This window comes from Felis catus, chromosome B1 (genome assembly GCF_018350175.1).
Source record: "Felis catus isolate Fca126 chromosome B1, F.catus_Fca126_mat1.0, whole genome shotgun sequence".
Classification (NCBI taxonomy): Eukaryota; Metazoa; Chordata; class Mammalia; order Carnivora; family Felidae; genus Felis; species Felis catus.
In genome coordinates, this window is record NC_058371.1 from 64,090,733 (window position 1) to 64,110,967 (window position 20,235).

The 20,235-nt window shown below is 36.1% G+C and overlaps 1 protein-coding gene across 5 annotated transcripts in view; it reads left to right on the top strand.

Moving 5' to 3' along the window:
* The window catches only part of MARCHF1 (membrane associated ring-CH-type finger 1), an 867,957-nt gene that overhangs the window by 389,235 nt on the left and 458,487 nt on the right, over positions 1 to 20,235 (top strand). For 3 of the 5 annotated variants that reach the window (XM_045055710.1, XM_023252707.2, XM_023252708.2), the window contains one exon: positions 154 to 362. The exons of the other annotated variants lie outside the window; for them this stretch is intronic. The gene's annotated coding sequence lies outside the window, so the exon portion shown is untranslated. The remainder of the gene's footprint in view (positions 1 to 153; positions 363 to 20,235) is intronic. 5 annotated transcript variants of the gene reach the window in all.

A 20,235-nucleotide genomic window follows, 5' to 3' on the forward strand; every position in this document is an offset into this window, starting at 1 on the left:
AGTAAATCGTCCTTTTGAGAATGCAACACTCCCTGGATTATTTGCTCTTGAATTTCTTCTAAACTCCCTTTCAGTGTGTTTGACATTTTGGCCAGAGACCCTGGCTTCTGCTGCACAGTGTCTCAAACACTATTTTTCCCCCTTTTTGTTTAGAACTGAGCTTGGCAAAGCAAGGATATGAACAATTGTGCAGGTGGGCTACTCAGGGCGAGTGAAGAGATAAGGCATCCAATCAGGGACTGGAGTCCTGCAGCCCTGCCAGTATGCCCCTCCACCAGATTTCCGTAATCCCAGCACGGGAGACTGCCAGCAATGGGAGAAGTTCAGTGGGCAGAAACAAAGAGAAGAACAAGGAAGTCGAGGTAAGAGGAGGTTTGATTTGATAAAATAGGACAGCCAAGCCAACTGTAGCCAGGACTGTTCTTGGAGCCACAGGATATGGCTAAGGCTTAAGAGTAGCTGGCTCCCACTCTCAGTGCGTAGGAGTAGACTGGAAGAGAATCATTGCTGACTCACAGGCGCATATGAAATGTAACCTCTGTTTTCTGAATGAAGAAAGGAACCAAATCCATAAGGACACCCGGCTTATGGCTTGACAGATAGAAACTTCTGCCTCTTTTCCTAAACATCTGCAGAGTTGCTTTGGACTTTTATGGCTCATGGGGCACAACCCAGCTGTCCTGAGTGGCTGTGGACATTGCTGTCATCCATTTTCAGCCCCCGGGGCTGTTGGTGTTTGCTAATTTTGCTTACTGCCCATTAAACTAGAATGTGTGAAAATAACTTTCTTACCAAAGTGACAGAGAAGCCAAAGATACGCCAGCTATGTCACTGATAGCACTAATTAGGATGACGTTTCTCTGTCTCATACGATCTATTGCTCTCTCTATTCATTTGGAATGTATATGTGTATATTGCCTTTGTTTGATATGTTTCATTTGCATTTTTTCTTCACAAAAAAGCATTATTTGAAACTTACATGGGCTAGAGAAATAGATTATTCAACTTATCACATTTAGGCCTTATTTGCAGTGAAATTTAGCTGCTGTTGTTCTAACTGCTTGAAAGATCAGATGCTGAGAACTTATTTCAAAGCTTTTTAAGAAGGAGATTGAGCAGGCTCCAGGATTTGGGTGAAAATAATGTAAATGTTGTTGTGCTCCCCTAAAAGGTACCTGGAGATAGGATACCAGAAACTATAATCCTCTTGTTTCTTTAACATAACTGTTGTTTAGACCTCAGGTCTTATTAATTTTGTAGAAAATGCTCTTTCCCCACCTCCAGTTCTGTGTGTCAGTCTTTTTTTCTCAAGAATAGGTGGTAGGGACAGAAGGCAGTGAAATAAAAACGAAACAAAGCAAAACAAACAAAGCAAATGGGAGTGAAGTGTCAAGAAGTGCCTTAGAGGAAGAGATCAATAAAGTCAAATGAGAAAAGACATTCTTAGCCTCTTTCTACTTTGTTTGAACTGATTTTGAAAATGCCATTGAAGAGCAGTGCAGTCTTGATGTGGCTAGAATTTGTACAGAACTTCAAGGGTTGGTCTAATTTAGCATGAGAAATACTTTTCCTTTAATTTAGTAATTTCCCTGTTCATAGGCACATTGGGTATTTCTGGAGTTTGTGAGAGTGAAATATGTTTGTGAAGTGAGTAAACTTATTAGCTTAGTATTAATTGGAAATATTCCCCATAAAATTTTTCTTTCCTTTGACTTGGTAATGTGATTATTAGGACATCAAAGAACTGTCTCTCAAGTTTATTGGTGTGGGATGTGGAGTGAGGGGCACTGATCCGTTGTGAAAATGGATATGGAAATGCTAAAAGCAAGATTTATGAAAGTTATATATTACTCATTATCTGAGTTCTTTGATAGAATTGAAGATAATTTTGAAGGGAACTTCATAAGAAAATATTAGGTGGCAATTTTTGATTGATATCCAGAATTATCAGTCTCTGAGTGATATTTGGAAATGAAAACACTGATTCAATTCCATGGGTTACCCTCCCTCACCCCCATTCCACCCTTCACATTTTGTCACCATCAGAACTCTCCTGCTGCTGATGTCTGCTTGGCTATGAATCAGAGAAAGCTGGGATGGCTTACATGACTTTTGAAAAATATCAAACAAATTTGGTTTTTGGCATGTTAGAAATAATAATGAAATTATTCAACCCCCAAAATAGCTGAAATCTTTAGCCAGATATTGATGTTAAGCCACATCTTCAGATATCCTTACAAACCTTTTAAAGAAGTATTTATTATGAGCCAACTGCATTTCTTTTGAAGGCAAATAACACTTTATTATGTTACGGTGTGAGTCAGTGGGCATTCTTAAAGGAAAATAAGTGAATTATGAGAAAAAAGAAACTCTCAGCCAACATATTATTTTAAAAAGAGACATAATTCTTGGGATGCCTGGGTGGCTCAGTTAAGCGTCCGACTTCGGCTCAGGTCATGATCTCACGGACCCTGGGTTCAAGCCCCTCGTCGGGTTCTGCTTGCACTCTGTCTCTCAAAAATGAATAAACATTAAAATGTTTTTATTATTTATTTATTTTATTTTATTTATTTTTTAATGTTTATTCATGTTTTTTGAGGGACATAGCACAAGTTGGGGAGGGGCACAGAGAGAGGGAGACAGAATCTGAAGCAGGCTCCAGGCTCTGAGCTGTCAGTCCAGAGCCTGATGCGGGCTCAAACTCAAGAACTGTGAGATCATGACCTGAACCTAAGTCAGACGCTGAACTGACTGAGCCACCCAGGCGTCCCAACATTAAAATGTTTTTAAAAGAGACATAATTCTGAATATCAGAAAGGGAAGCACTTTTTACGTTTGAAATACATCTTGGTTTTCTTCAGGAGAGAGTTAAAATATGTTTGAAACATATTGTTAAATCTTATAGGGCATTAAATTGCTAAATACATAGTCCAAAAATTATGAATTGCATTTCAGGTGGATAGATTACATAGAATATATTCTGTGTGTTGGAAAGCAAGAAGAATATATTCAGGACAGTATTTTCTGTAATTTCAAGTGTTGATTCTCTCTAAAGGAAGTTAAAACATCTTGTACGCAAAATGAACATTTCCTGATTGTTGAACAAATGAGACAGATCCTTCTTTGAAGCTTTCTTAATGTATTTTGCTTATCTTAGAGTTATCAAAATAATATATGCATACATGAGGAAAACAATCTAGTTTCAGAATTAAGAATTTACTGATTCAGGGGCACCTGGGTCGCTCAGTTAGGTGTCCAACTCTTGATTTTGGTTCAGGTCATGATCTTGTGGTTAGTGAGTTTGAGCCCCACATCAGGCTCTGTGCTAGCAGAACAGAGCCTGCTCCAGATTCTCTTGCTGTCTCCCTCTCTCTCTGCCCCTCTTCCACTTGTGTGCTCGTGCTCTCTCAAAATAAATAAAGAAACTTAAAAAAAAGGAAAAAAAAAAGAAAAAAAAAGTTGCTAATTAAAAGGTAAGCCAATTTAATTTGTTCCATTAGAAATTTAGAATCTCTTGAATATACAAATTTATTAACTTCACATCTAGTTTTTTTGTTTTATTTTAAGGCATATAAAGAAAAAAGGAAAATGTATAAACTATTTCTTAAATATGATTATAGTCCAGAAGATTTAAGCTATAAGAATAATTCACAGATTTAAGATTTTTAAAAAATTGTAAATCTAACTCTAGGCTTTGTAATCAATATACATGTTGACATATTTCATGTGGCATAGCACTGTAATTATTTATCTCTTTGGTTAATAACCCCAGAAGTACAAAAACCAAAATAACATATTACATCCATTTTGGATATAGTTGGTATTAATATTTAGGGGAAGGGGAAGGGGAAGGATGCATACTTATCTTCCAAAGATATCAGCTCTGGAGGTTGTTTGGACAATTAAAGGGGGATGCCTTAGATATGCATTCCAGAGACAACATTTTATTAGCACAACCAGAAATGATCAGTCTCTTATGCAGTGATGGATGAATCAAAGTAATAGAAGATTTATATATAATGTAGTTGGTCAAATTTATTAATTTATACCTGTATATAGATAGATAGGTAGATAGATAGGTAGATATCTAGACATGGAATGCTTAAGTGCAAGCTCCAAGAAAGTTCTGGAAAGGAAATTAGTAATCAGATTTAACTTCATAGCATGGAATCAATGAGGGAAATTCAAGTGCTTGGAGTGGGGTTAATTCATCTATATCTTCAAAAAGGCATGACCTTGAGAAAGCCGTAGTGGAAGAGTCCTCTCTAAGGAGATTGCTAACTCCAGATCTCTCCAGCTGTCTTTCTCTAGTTGAGCACAAAGACTGACCAGTCTAGCTTCTTGAAATCTCGTTTGCCTAATTTTGTAAGTGGGCCACTTTGTTCCTGTTAATCCACTTTTCCCATCTTTTTTAGATGTGTTAACACCACTTCTTGGGCTGCAATTAATTCACCTTAGGGATTTGGGCATATAGGACATCTGCCTCTTACAAGGGTAATCAAATTCTTAGATCTACGGGTAACTTTATTTCATACTGTATAACTGGAAATAAGGATGATAGTGCAAATTCCCATATTTAGTCAACTAGGATGTATTTTTTATAATTATTTAGGATTTATATGGAAATGTTTCTAAGCCCACTGAATTTTACATGTAGAAGTAAGCCAGGAATCATACCAAGGGTGTTCCTGCCACCTGCATTGCATGCTGCCATGCACTCCCGTCAGCACAGAGTCTGAACCTCAGATGACAGGAGTTTCATAAGATGAGAAAAGAGGCCATGAATGATTTTCTTCTCACCTTTTCTCACTCACAAACTGACCATGTATGACAACCAGGCTTTAGGTTTGAGGGGAAAAAGCAAAAACACCTTTGATTATATGTACATTTTTTCTTTACTTTTTTCATGATTTTGATATTTTTCTTCTTCAATTTTTCCTTTCCTTTTAGAGTATATTTCTTTAAAGAATGTTTACTCTCCTCCCTCTTTCCTGAGATGTCCCTTTCAAGATTTTCTACTTGCCTTTCCAGTGACACCCCCGGGCCTCGTTTCCTCACTCAAAGTAGCTGCTGATCTGGCTTCATGAACTTGAGTGAATTGAAAACAATATGGCTTTTTAATATACATTATTCTGAACATAGTAGATAATTGTTATCTATCTGGTGGATAGACCTATTAATTCTATTTTTAGTAGAAAATTGTGGAAGTTAAATACCATAGTTAATCTCAGGGTCAGAGATGTATTTGAGAAATCCAATTTCACACTTTATGTGTTTCTTTGTAATTAAGGTACCATAACCCTTTCACATTCTGTAAGCAGAATTTTTAGAATCAAAGGATCCCAGAATCAGAAAGTCTCTTAAAAATTCTTTATCTTAATGCCAAAAAAGAAACCAATAGAGAATAAATAACTTGCCAATATCACTTGATTAGTTAGATGTAAAGTTGGTACAAAAATACAAGCTTTCTGACTGCCAGTCTGCTGTCCTTTCTGTTATTACTGCATTTGGTGATTTGTTTTTCAAGGCATAAAATTATAGTACCAAAGATTAAAAGAATTCAGGTAATCCCTGAAGCTGCTAACCTCTGAATGGGGAAGTTTGGAGTTTTTGTTGTTACGTTTATTTGCTCGTGATGCGTAAGGTTGGATGGTATATAAATGGGTCCTATTTACAGAATATAACTAGAGTTCATTTAATCAAAATTTAGAAAATAAGATAAAATTAAATAGTAATGGGCAGAATAGTTTAGTAGGGAGGACATGGACTGAGATTTGACATACATGAAATGGAGTCCTGAATCGTTTTTCGGCCTTTTGGCTAAGATCAAGTGCAGTATGAAATCGAGTCCTGGCTTCACCAAAACCGTTTAAATTTGAGTAAGTCATTTAACCTCTCTAGCTTGTGCCCTGGAGAAAAAGTACATTTACTAGTAAATGTAGAAAAAAGTACATTTACTAGATCCCATTTAAAAAATAAAGTTATTTTATTTTCTTCTGTTATTCCTTTACTATAATCATCTGATCATTCTCCATTCTGGGCACATAAAGACCATGATTGTCTTCAAAGGTGTATTTGGCTCGGGAGGATAGGTCTGAGTACTGAGGACTCACCTTTAAGGATACCTGTTATCTCTGCTTCTTGAAAACCCCTTGAATAGACTTACTGTCTTCTTCTGGATGATTTGTATGAAAGCATGAGTTCTAGGTCTGAATATTGTGAGGGAAAAGATTGGAGTTTTAAAGCTGATCAGAGATACTACTGATACTAAAGCTGACTTGAAAATAGGCAGGACAGAGAAAGAAAAGCGATGTTCTGAGTGCCAAATGGATGAGCCACTGGATTAGTCCTTGCTTTAAACCAACCTTTGTTCAAAACCATGCAACTTTCCAATGAAGTGATTCAATTCCTTTATGGTTTGAACCAGTTTTTTGGTTGGATGTTATAACAGGATGCTAAACAGTTCTTTGCCAAAAGGTAGCTACAATAGTTTTCTTGTGTAGCAACTGACTTCTGAGCTTGGAAATAGCTGAGATCAAGGTATAGTAATCTGAAACATTAATTTATGAATAAACTGTGCACATTTACCCAGAATGTCCTGTATTCACCAAATGAAATACATCTTTAGCAGATATGAATCTGACATTTTGGGGAGAATGCCAAGGAGTAAAAAGGCTAATTCTCTTTTCTTCAGAAGAGTACTTTTCAACTTCTGAGTCTTAATTGAATATTAGAGTCCCATGTGCTTATAGTGGATTCCATTGAGTATACTAATAGTATTGAAATAGTTTTATATAATGAAAACTGGTAAATTTCCATATTATTATTTGCTTTCAGCAATGAAATTACCATAATGCACATTATTTTTTCTTGTTTGAAACAGATGTTATGGGTAATTGCATTAATAAGTAAGACTGAATAACACATTTTATTGACAATTAAATGAAAACAGTAATTGCTGATACACCTTGAACAGTATTTAATTTTTTTTAATTTTAATTTTTAAATTTTTAAAAATTTGAATATAGTTGATACACAATGTTACATTAGTTTCAGTTGTACAACATAGTGATTCAACATTCTATATGTTATGCTCATGATGAGTATAGCTACCATCTGTTGCCATGCAACTGGATTACAAGATCATTGACTATATTCCCTAGGCTGTGCCATTTATTCTCACGAAGTATTCATTTTATAACTGGAAGTCTATACCTCCCACTCCCTTTCACCCATTTTGCATATCCACTCTCCCCCATACCCCCACCCCTGCCTCTGGCAACCATCAGTTTGTTCTCTGAATTTACAGATTTGTTTCTGTTCTTTGTTTATTCATTTGTTAAGTAGGTTGATTGTTAACACTCCTCTCTGGTGTTCATTTAAAAAATGTATTATGAATTCCTGGCTGGTTGAATGAGACTCAGTGTGATCGTTGGGTCTGAAAGATTATTGATCGAAAATCTTTATATGGAGGTGTGTTAGAGCACGGGAGGACCAGGCAAAGCTACAGATGTTTAAGCAGGATTTTTAGAACTTGCCGATTAGTCAGTATTTAACTCAGTTTTTTGCAGCACTGACAGTGCCTACATGGATTTAGAATCCCTTAATTTGAGGTACTCCTGAAGGGAGAGGGATAGCAGTCTGAGTATTGCTTTCCCCCAGCTCATGCCTACGAGTATCACCCAAAGCCACTTGGAGCAGCCTTCATAACCTCCAGGTGAAGATGAGAAATGACATCTATTCGATACTCATTCTCTTTCCTGTCTCTGCAACTCTGTTAAATAATTGAAATAGGCGTGACATGAGGGTAGAGGTGGTGATAGGACTTTGCTCTTAAAAGAATGACAAGGAGATTGAAGAAAAGGACAGTGTTCCAGGGTGCTGGGTGTCTGACTTGGGCTTTCAGCCTCTCACATTTCACATTGATCATTCCATTCATCAGACCTTGCAAATCTGGATAAGGAAGGCGAAGAAAACAATTGCAGAGGGATCTCTTCCCCCAGCCACTGCCAAAGAATACAATACACATTCTCTCATACAAAGGAACATTTTGAATTCTTCAGGATTTGTATTTTTGATGTCAACTTCAGAGGGTTTCTTAGGGAAAACATTCTGGCACCAGTAAACTATTGCACATGCAATGACACTGCTGGGCACAGAAAATGAAGCTCATGCTTGAGATACGGAGTAAAAAGATATTTGTTAGGTGAGGCTGCAGCTGTGTGTTCTCACAAATGACCAAATTCTTTATAGATAGTAATTATCCTTAACCTGTAAGCCTAAACAGGTTCACTCCTAAACAAGTTCCATAGGGCAGTGTATGGCTGTGAATGCTTAGCGTGTGAAAGTTATATGCTTAAGTTGTATAGACTTAGGTCCACGACACAGTTTTACTTTCCAGTTTTTTTTCAAAATTTTCATGAGATTGTAAAATATGATAGAGATGTGTTAAATTTTACAAAGCTTTAGAAATGCAAATTCTATCAGTATGTTTTATTTTAATCTGAAACCACTTTTTATATGCCCATTTACTATGATACTACTACGATAGTTCATTCACATTTTGGAGGAAGTGATTTCTGCATACGGTTAGCCAGTTACACACCAAAGGATTCACCTTTGATTGTTGATGTTAACCATCTAACTCAGGCATTTTGTTTGGCAGCCAGTGGGAGTATAATAGAAATTTCATGCCTTAGAATTAGAAGGAAACTCTTGCTTGTTAATTGATACTGCCTATGTTGAGAGCCAACAGAGTGAGGTAGTTAAAAGCGTGTTGGGTTCAAATTTGAGCTTTGCCACTTCTTAGCTGTGAGACCTTGGTGAGATTACTTAACATCTGTGTCTGAGTCCCCTTATGTGTAAAATAGTGACAAATATGGAGACTACCTTATAGAGCTATGAAAATTAAAATAAGTTAATATTTCTAAAATGCAGGGAAGATTCATTGGGACAAAATAAACACCATTAAGTGCTTGATAAATAAAAGTGCTAAAGAAATCAATTCTCTATGTTCACTATATTCTGATCAATATATTTTATTATTCATAGTGAACATGACTCATTAATTAATACTTTCCATTAATGATGAGGAAATATTTAAGTTGCATGGCATCATAGATGGAGCCTATTATAATAATAATGATTAAAAAAATAGAAAGCAAATTCATTGCTATTTGAAATTTGCCAATACTCTTGACCTCTACTTGTACAGACCATTGTACCATTGTCTGGTTGCCTTAGATAAGTGAAACCTAACCTTATGGCGTTTCCTTGCTATCTTAACCTCAGTCTTGTAGCTGCTGGACCGAGGATTCTCTAGAGTCAAGAATTTGTAGAACACATGCTCTCCATGTGAATTTTCACTTCCATTCCATGTACATATTGCCAAGTATTCTGTATTTATGCTAATATTTTTCAACATTTCATGGGTTTTTAAAATTGAGTATTGTAGATACCATTATTTATTTTTTTAATATACGAAATTTATTGTCAAATTGGTTTTCATAAAACACCCAGTTCTCATCCCAAAAGATGCCCTCTTCAATAAGTGAGATACCATTATTTTGATAATTCTTTGTACTTCATCTTCATTGTGGTAACACTCTTATCTTTTGTTTTACCGCTTCTGTAGGTGTTATAAAGAACAGGCCACACCAGGAAGAACTAAAATAACCATGAATGGGAAATTTTTTGAAAGTTTTCATGTATAGGATAATTTTGTGAATATTTGAGTACTTAGGAAAATAGTAATTTTTTTTTCTAAATCATGGTAACATTTAACAAAATAACATCATGCTGAACGGCTTTTAAATGCTCTTCAACTTTACAATGACAACTTTTTATTACAGCTGTTGAACTTAAAGGTACTGGCCTGGTTCAATTCTACATGAATTGTTCTGTGAAAAGTTTTTTTTTTTTTCCTTCTGATACTCTTTGGGGATATCAGTGCTGCACACACACACACACACACACACACACACACACACATTCATATATTTATAATCATTAATCTAGTTACTAATTATTGAACATATACTACATGTTCAATGGGAATTGCTTTATGCACTTTCATTTTAACCCATAGCTTATCTATGAGATTATATTTTAGTTGATATTTCTGTGTAACAAATTGCCCCCAAACTTAATGGGTTTAAAGCAACCATTTTATAGTGTTTATGAATTCTGTGGATCAGGAATCTGACAGTATGTGGTGAGATGGTTTACTGTTTGTGGCTGTGACTCCAAGTGTGTGACTCTGAGGTCATTCCAAACTAAGGACTGGGATTTTCTGAAAGCTCATTCATTCACATATTGGGCACCTGAATTGGGGTGACCAGACCCATCTGAGTAAACTACATGTGACTTCTTCATGTGTCATTGCATCCTCACAGCACGGTACTTCAGGGTAGTCAGAATTCTTATATGGAGACACGGATTCTGGGTGTGAGTTTTCTAACAAACAGATCAGAAGCTGCATTGCTTTTTATGACCCAGCATTGCTTTAGGCAGTAGCATGTTTATGTATTTTGAGAAAGAGAGTGAGCAAGCAGGAGAGGTTGTAGAGAGAGGGAGAGAGAGAGAATCCCAAGCTGGCTCTTGCACTGTCAGCATGGAGCCTGAGGTAGGGCTTGAACCCATGAACCATGAGATCATGACGTGAGCGAAACCCAGAATCACACGCTCAACGAACTGAGCCACCCAGGCTCCTCTAAGCAGTAGCCATTTAGTCAGGAAGGTTGCTCACATTTGTACCCAGATGCAAGGGCAGTGGATATAGATCTCACATTTTTTTTTAAATTGAAGTATCATTGACATATAACATTATATTAGTTTCAGGTGTACAAAGTAATGATTTACTATTTGTTTATATTGTGAAAGTATCGCCACAGTAAGTTTTAGCTATCATCAGTCACCATACACAGTTACAAAATGTTTTTTTACTTATTTACTTAATTTATTTTTTTAAATATTTTTTTAAGTTTATTCATTTATTTGGGGCGGGGGCAAAGAGAAGGAGAGAGAAAGAGAGAGAGAGAATCCAACACAGGCTCCACACTGCCAGCATGGAGCCCAATGCAGGGCTCAAACTCACAAACTGTGAGATCATGACCTAGGCTAAAACCAAGAGTTGGATACTTAACAAATTGAGCTACCCAGGCATCCCCAAATGTTTTTTATTATTGTGATTAAAACTTTTAAGGTTTACTCTCTAAGCAACTTTTAGACATACATTATAGTAATAGTAACTATAGTCACCAGGCCATCCATGCATCCACAAGACTGACTGACTGACTGACTGACTGACTGACTGACTTATTTATTTATTTATTTATTTATTTATTTATTTATTTATTTACCACAAGTTTATGCCTTTGACTCCCTTGGCTCATTTTCCCACTTGACCATCACTACCTGTCTCTGGCAACCACCAATCTGTTTTCTGTATCTATGTATTTGTTTATATGCATGTCTGTGTATATACATACATACATCATAAGTATATACACATATTTATATATATGTTGCATATATAAGTGGAATCTTAGAGTATTTGTGTTTCCCTGACTTATTTCACTTAATATAATGCCTTCAAGGCCCATCCATGTTGTTACAAATGGCAAGATTTCATTCTTTTTTATGCTAACTGATATTCCTCTGTGTGTGTGTGTGTGTGTGTGTGTGTTGTGGGAATGTGTATTATATTTTCTTTATTCATCTATCAGTGGACACTTGTTTCCATATCTTGTCTATCGTAAATGAGGTGAAATGAACATGGGGGTGCATATATCTTTTTTAGTTAGTGCTGGATCATTTGTTAATTCTCTCATTATTTTTTTTAGGAACCTCCACACTGTTTTCTTTAATGGCTGCACCAATTTATATTCCCACCAAAAGAGTATAATAGGTTCCTTTTTCCACAACCTTGTAAACACTTCTTATTTCTTGTCTTTTTGAAAATAGCCATACTGACACATGTGAAGTCGTATCTCATTGTGGTTTTGAATTACAGTTCCTTGATGATTAGTAATGTTAGTGTTTTTTCATGTACCTGTTGGCCTTCTGTATTTGTTCTCTGGAAAAATGTCTATTCAGATTTTCTGTCCATTTTTAAATTGGATTATTGCTATTATTATTATTTTCTTACTATTGTGTTGTATGATTTCTTTATATATTTTGGATACTAATATCTTATCAGATACATGAACTGAAAACATTTTCTCCCATTCACTAGGTTGCCTTTTCATTTTGTTGATGTATCTATCCTTTCTTGTACAGAAGCTTTTTAGTGTAATGTAGTCCCCCACACACACATATGTGGGGCTTGAACTCATGACCCTGAGATCAAGACCTGAACTGAGAGCAAGAGTCAGACGCTTAACAGACTGAGCCAACCAAGTGCCCCCCACTGGCATATTTTTTATTTTGTTGCTTTTACTTTCCAAAGGTGTGATTTCCAAAAAATCATTATCAAAACCCATGTCGAGGAGCTTTCCCACTGTGTCTTCTTCTAGCTCTTGGTTTATTTGATCTTATTTATTGTCTTTTAGTCTCTATTTTTGCTGTAATATTTGTTATTTCCTTTCTTCTACTAACTTTGGGCTTTGTTCTTCTTTTTCTGGTTCATTGAGGTATAAAGTTAGGTTGTTTATTTGAGATTTTTCTTATTTCTTGAGATAGGCACTTCTTGCTATTAACTTCTCTCATAGAACTACTTTTGTTGTGAGTTGCCTGGGCAGCATAGTTGGTTAAATGACTGACTCTTGATTTCAGCTCAGGTCATGATCTCATGGTTCATGGGACTGAGCTCCATATCAGGCTCTGTGTTGACAGCATGGAGCCTGCTTGGGATTCTCTCTCTCCCTCTCTCTCTCTCTGCCCTTCCCCCACTCATGCATGCTCTCTCAAAATAAATAAACATTAAAAAAACAACTACTTTTGTTACCTCCCATGTTTTGGTGTGTTGTATTTCCATTTCTCTCAAGATATTTTTTTTGAATTCACTTTTAATTTCTTCATTGAGCCAGTTGGTATTAGGTAACATATTTTTTTATCTCCACATATTTGTGGAATTTCCAGTGTTTTTTCTTGTAATTGACTTCTAGTTTTATAGCACTGTGGTAGGGAAATATGCTTAATATTCAGTTTTGTTTTTGTTTTTGTTTTGTTAGTACTCATGTTTTGGCTCATTATCTGATCTATCCTGGAGAATGTTCCACGTGAACCTGAGAGAAGTGTGAATTCTGTTGCCTTTGGATAGAATGTTCTGTATGTCTCTGTTGAGTCCATCTGTTCTAATATATAATTTAAGGCTGATGTTTTCATATTGATTTTTCATCTGGATGATCTATACATTGATGTAAGTAGGGTATTGAAGTTTCTTTTATTTTTATTTATTTTTATTTTTCAAGTGTATTTATATTTGAGAGAGACAGAGACACCATTAGCAGGGGAGGGGCAGAGAGAGAGAGAGAGAGAGAGAGAGAGAGAGAGAGACAGAGACAGAGAGAGAGAGAACCCCAAGACAGAGAGAGAACCCCAGACAGAGAGAGAACCTCTGTGCTGACAGCACAGAGCCCAATGCAGGGCTTAAACTCATGAAACCAAGAGATCCTGACCTGAGCCAAAACCAAGAGCCAGATGTTTAACTGACTGAGCCACCTAGGACCCCTTTTGTAATTTTTTTAAGGTCTCTTACTTTCATTGCTTTGCTATCTATTCCTCCCTTTAGATCTGTTAATATTTGCTTTATGTATTTTGGGGGTCCTACAGTGGGTGCATAAATGTTTACAAATGTGATATTTTCTTGTTGGATTAACTCTATCATTATGTATGACCTTCTTTGTCTCTTACTAGTCTTTGTTTTGAAGTCTATTTTTTCTGATACCAAAGTATTGCTGCTGCTGCTTTCTTTTGGTTTTCATTTGTGTGGGATATCTTTTTACATCCCTTCCCTTTCAGTTTGTGTATACCTTATGTCTGAAGTGAGTCTTTTGTAGACAGCATATAAGATGAGTTTTATTTTATTCATTCAACCACTCTATGTATTTGAATGGAAAATTTAGTCCATTTACATAAAAAGAATTATTGATATGTATGTACTTATTGCCATTTTGTGGATTATTTTCTGGCTGTTTGGTAGTTCCTCTATTTCTTTCTTCTTCTCTTGGTCTCTTCCTTTGTGATTTGATGATTTCTTATAGTGGTATACTTAGATTCCTTTCTTACTATCTTTTATGGTTACCATGAGGCTTACATATAATGACTTATATTTATAAAAGTCTATTTTAAGTTGATATCAACATAAATTTGAACACACTGTAAAATTCTATGTTTTAACCCCCTGAACATTTTATGTTTTTAATGTCACATTTTACATATTTTTATCTTTTGTATCCCTTAACTAATTGTAGTTGAAACTATTTTTATTATTTTCATCTTCTAACCTTCATACTAGTTTTTAAGTGATCATTTCACTACCTTTACCTATATTTGCCTTCACCAGTGAGACTTATACTTTCATATGATTTCTCATTACTAATTAGTGCCTTTTTTTTGCTTAAGGAAGTCCCTTTAACATTATTTGTAAGACTGTTTTAGTTGTAGTAAACTCTTTTAGCTCTTGCTTGTCTGGAAAACTCTTTATCTTTCATTTAATTCTGAATGATAGGTTAGCTGGGTAGAATATTCTTGTTTGCATTTTTTTTTCTTTTAGCATTTTGACTGTATTGTGCTACTCCCTTCTGTTCTGCAAGGTTTCTGCTGAAAACTCTGCTGATAATCTTATGGGGCTTCCTTTGCTTGTAATGAGCTTTTTTTCTTTTGCTGCTTGTTTAAGATTATTTCCTTTGTCCTTAACATTTGATTTTATAATTATAATGTGCAGATCCCATATTTTGGTGGTAGTCAGGTCAGACGGTTTTAGGCTTATGTTTTTAAACCACCACATTTCACCTGCAGCCACCATTACTTGCATTCCTTTCCTTGAATTGTAGGGTGCAAAATACCATTATTTTTCCCCAAGCCCTCTGAAGTCTTACCCTATTTTGTCATCAAATACAAGTCCAAGATCTTGCCATCTCAATTTTCCAGTTGGCTTCTTGAGTACAGTTCATCTAGTATGGTTGTTTTCAATCTGAAGAACCTAAAATAAACAGACAGGTTATCTGTACGGTATACACTTAACATAACAATGGCTGAGTAACTTCCATAGACACTCCTATTCAAAAAGGAGGAAAATAAGAGACAGGTAGCAGTCACTAATCCATAACAATTCTGAAGTCCAGCTGCATATTTGTTGCGAGTTCTTTGACTAGGGTTTATTTCTACTTCCCTAAAGCAGTTTTCTGAGACTCTTAGTTCTGCTCTATAGCCCTTGGTTATTATTTTCACTATATTCTATTTTTTTCCATAAAATTTGATTTGTACTTCAAATGAGAATCTCCCTCAAGCTTGCTTCTTTCTTATGAAAGGTGGCAAGTACAAAGGCCTCCTTTTATTTTGGACTCTTATTTCTTTCAGTCAAAACTGACTAATTTCTTTAAACATTTTGTGGGTTTCCTATGTTTTGATTTATAATACACTTGATTTGACAAAAGCCATAGCCACATTCTCTTTAAAATAAACACAACTGTACTGGCTTCCTGTGAGGCTGATGGAGTCCAGGATCTTAAATTTCTCAGAATACCTATTATTTAAGAGAGATAATTTGCCAGGGATGCTCTTAATGTCTTAGATAACTTTTATCTCTTTCACAGAGCTTATGAAGCACTATTTCTAGTCTTTCTAAGTTCTTACCAAAGAGTTTTTCTGTTCATATCCTTGACTTCACCTTAACCCTAAGATGTTTATCTCAGAGGAACCAGGATTTGATATTTTCCCTGAGGTGTTTTTCTAATTTGAGACTCTTCCTCTGGGTGATATGGAGATGGAGATATAGTTTTATTTTTAAATAAAAGATACAAGTCCCAGGTGGTGCCTGGATGGCTCCGTCGGTTGGGCGTCTGACTTTGGCTTAGGTCATGATCTCATGGCTCAGTTCGTGGGTTTGGGTTCTGCATCAGGCTCTGTGCTGACAGCTCTGAGCCTGGAGCCTGCTTCAGATTCTGTCTCTCTCTTTCTGTCTCTGTCACTCCCCTGTTTGCACTCTGTTTCTCTGTCTCTCAAATATAAATAAACATTTTTTAAAAAAGGAACAAGTCCTAGCTCCTTTATATTTTCTCTAAATTTTGCTTAAAAATAGAAATTTTCTTTCAGTTTGTCATTATTCTTGTATCTTATATGCTGCTTGTACATAGCTTGTAAAGCTATTTTTCCCATCATCAGTGAGAATGCTGCTGAACTTTGATCAACCTTTTTGTCAACCTCCAATGATAATTTCTTCCCAAATTCCCCATTATTTTATCAACAGTCTCCTTGAGGTCTTTTAAGCTCTCACAAATAATCTTTTTAAGGTCTGTATTATTAGGGTTCTTCAGAGAAACAGAACCAATGAGAGATTAGATAGATGGATGGATAGGTAGGTAGGTAGGTAGGTAGATAGATAGATAGATAGATAGATACAAAGATAGAAATATATAGAGGAATATAGAGATAAAGATAATTATTATTAGGAACTAGCTCACCTGATTAAAGAGGTTAAGTGTTGCCAAGATATCCAGTTGGCAATCTGGAAACCCAAAGAGCCTGTCGTAGAAGTTTCTGTCTGAAAGCCAGCAGGCTTGAGAGCCAAAAAGAACCAACTATTTTAGTTTAAGTCTGAAGGAGAAGATGTTATGTCCCAGTTCAATCAGTCATATAGAAAGAGTTCTTACTTAATTTTTTTTGTTCTATTCAGGTCTTTGATTCGATTAAGGCTATCCATGTTAGGGAGGGCAATCTGATTTTCTCAGTCTAATGATTTAAATAGTAATTTTATCTGGAAACATCTTCACAGATAGACCCAGAATAATTTTTGGCCAAATGTTTGGGCACCCATGGGCCAGTCAAATTGACACATAAAATTAACCACCACAGGGTCCTCTAAGATTCTGTGGGATACCTGTTTCCAAAGCCAGGGCACATAGTTAGGGTTTTTATGGTAGCACCTATCTTTCAGGCACCACAATTCTGTTACGGCTACTATCACTACATAACAAATTACCCCAGAATGTAATGCCTTAAAACAAATGCTGTTGTGCTGAGGAATTCTGTCGGTTGGGAATTCAGACAAAGAAAAGCAGGGATGAAGCATAGCAGCATGGCATCATTCCCTACTGCATGATGCCTGGGGCCTCTGCTGGAAAGATTCAAAGATTGTATAGAATAACTCAGCAGTTGGAAGCTAGAATCATCTGATGGTTTATTCATTTACATTTCTGGTACATGCATTAAGAGGACTCCAAGATTAAGAGTGCCAACTAGAGCGCCTGCACATGGCAAAAATGCCTTCTTAACAGCCTGACAATTTCAGGATACTCAAATTTCTCAAATGGAGGCTCAGGGCTTCAGTTGGGACTATGCCAACAATCAAGGTATAAGGTACATCGCCTTTTATGATCAAGTCTTGGAAGTCATGCATCATTATTTCCACTAGAGTCTGTTTGTTGAAATAGTCACAAGCCCATTCTATTCAAAAGGAAGTGTCACAGACCCTGCCTCCTGAAGTGAATCATGTCAAATAACTTAGGAATCATGTTTAAACCACCACAAATGGTTACTGTCATTATCTTCATTTTATAGTTCAGGAAATTTGGGCCCAGAAAGATGTGGTATTTTTCCAAAAACACACTTAATAAGAGGCAAAGCCAGGATGTAAATACAGGCAATATGACTCCAGAGGCTATATTTAAAACCACTGTGTTACTTTGTTGTTTCCCATTGTGCAATACAGAACGGGTGTTTTAGCATGCTAGACCTTAAAGAGGATAATTCACTTCCATTTAAAATTGTTTATTCAGTATGCATTTAGTAGTACCAACAAGAGCCAAACACAGGCCAGGGTCCTAAGGATACGGTAGCGAGCAAAAGGAACATAGTCTCTGTCTTTATGCAGCATAAAAATCTAGTTCTTCATTGTCTTTCTCGGCACCCTTATTTGTTATTTCTTGCAATAGATCCTTGTCACTTTTTAATGTGAAGATTTATTTTTACTGTAGGTTTACTCTGTGTGGCTATGGTGGGTTAACTGCAGTGATGACTCTGTTTATTTTTGTCCCCCTATATTCAAGGCCTTTGGTAGTGCCTCAAAATGCTGTTTCTGGACTTGGCTACATGACTTCCTTTGGCTAGTAGGAACAACGATGGAAGCCAAGCTTCGAAAAATACTTGTGCAATAGCATTTACCCTCCTGCTTTTCTTGCAGAGTGGTTAGTGTGAGAACCCCTATGGATAATAAGAGAAAACTAGACCAGTCACCTCTGTTGCCCCCAGCAATAGATGGGCAGTGACAAGACATGTGAGTAAGGCTGTCAAAGACCGGTAGCCCCTAGCTGACAACGGATATATGGACAAGACTAATTGACTAATGCAGGCCCAAATATCTACTCCATGGAATCATGAGCTAAATAAATGCATGTTGTTTTAAGTTTTGCAGTAACTTGTTACACAGCCATGGAAGCTGTTGCAATTGTCTTCTTTAAAATATATGTTATGGTTTTTGTTCTAGAGCCTGACTTTACACTTGATAAATTTGTACAGCTTGTTTTGAGAATCCCTGAAGAGGTTAAATGTAGTTTTTCTGCTTGCCACACTTTTTTTAAAGGACATGATAATCTATTTTAATACCACATTTACATATAGAAATCATCTTTGCTAGATTGGTTAATTTCAGCTGCTAAATTAACTTTACAACCTTAACAATTACATTGATAGTGACTAATTCTGATTCTTCCATTTAGATTTCTATACCTAATGGAGCTCTTAAAACATACATTGAAGGCTTTTTTTTAGTACAAATATACCTTATAAATAAATCTAAAGTTAAAAGTAGAGCATGCATTAGCTTTTAAAAATTAAAGAAGTTCAAATGCAAACTGCAAAATCCTTTTTACAGGGCTCTTTCCCTTGACTAATTCATATTTCAGTCTTTTTCTAATATTGTAAATGGTATAATAAAAGGCATATATATTTAAATATGTAACATTGTATTTAAAATACAATATTACAGGCTCAATAATATTAGATGATATACTTGGGGTTCCTGGGTGGCTTAGTCTGACTCTTGATTTCGGCTCAGGTCATGATGTCACGGTTCCTGGGTTCAAGCCCCACAGTAAGCTCTGCACCAACAATGCAGAGCCTGCTTGGGATTCTCTCTGTCTCCCCATCAGAGTTCTCTCTCTCTCTCTCTCTCTCTCTCTCTCTCTCTCTCTCTCTCTCTCAAAATAAATGAATAAACTTAAAAATTTTTTTCTGAAAAGAAAAACAAAAGAAGAGAGAGACTGAATCTTCTCATTTAGCCCCTATACCCTTAATATAGTAGCTCTCCAACTTATGATATAAAACATGGTTTAAAAAATTTTGGGGCACACTCTATTTTAAGTCTTGGCCCATTCGATCATTACCTGGCTTTCTTATTTCTTTACTTTAGCCTTAGTTTCCCCAACTCTACCATGGTTTAGCCTCCATACTTAATGCAGTTAGCTTTGCTTCCCTAGTATGCCAGCCTCAGATACCTGCTTGCTTCTGACTTCTGCAAACATTCTTAGTTTCACTGTCATTAAAGTTTCTTATATAGAGAGAGTCTCTCCACTAGCTTTGTTTCTGTAGATCTTCACTAACTGGGCTAACCTGACGGACAAATATAAGATGATAAACTTGAACTAGTCTGCCTGTAAAACACTACAATTAAGTTATACGTAATACAGTTGTTTCTCGGGTTTCCAGTAACCACGGGCTTTTCTTCAGTTTGGGGCATATGAAGCTCATTTCTGCCTTGGGGAGTGGAATATACTGTTTCCATTTACCTGTATTGCTTTCCCCCTAGTTCCCTATGTGGTGGACTCTAGGGTTTGTCTTAACTAGTAGCCCACTGCATAGTTTTATTTGCTTTATTACTATGGATCACAATCTGCAATGGCCTACTCCTTCTATTTCTACTTGAAAATAAGGCACTTAAGTGAAAACTTCTTTCTCTCTCATTGGTTATAGTTACAGTGCCCAGAGCAGTGTTGGCACCTTATAATCTCCTAAGGGGTGTGGGATGAGACAGTCATATTTAGAACTAGTGATATTATAGTTTCACTCTAATCTATA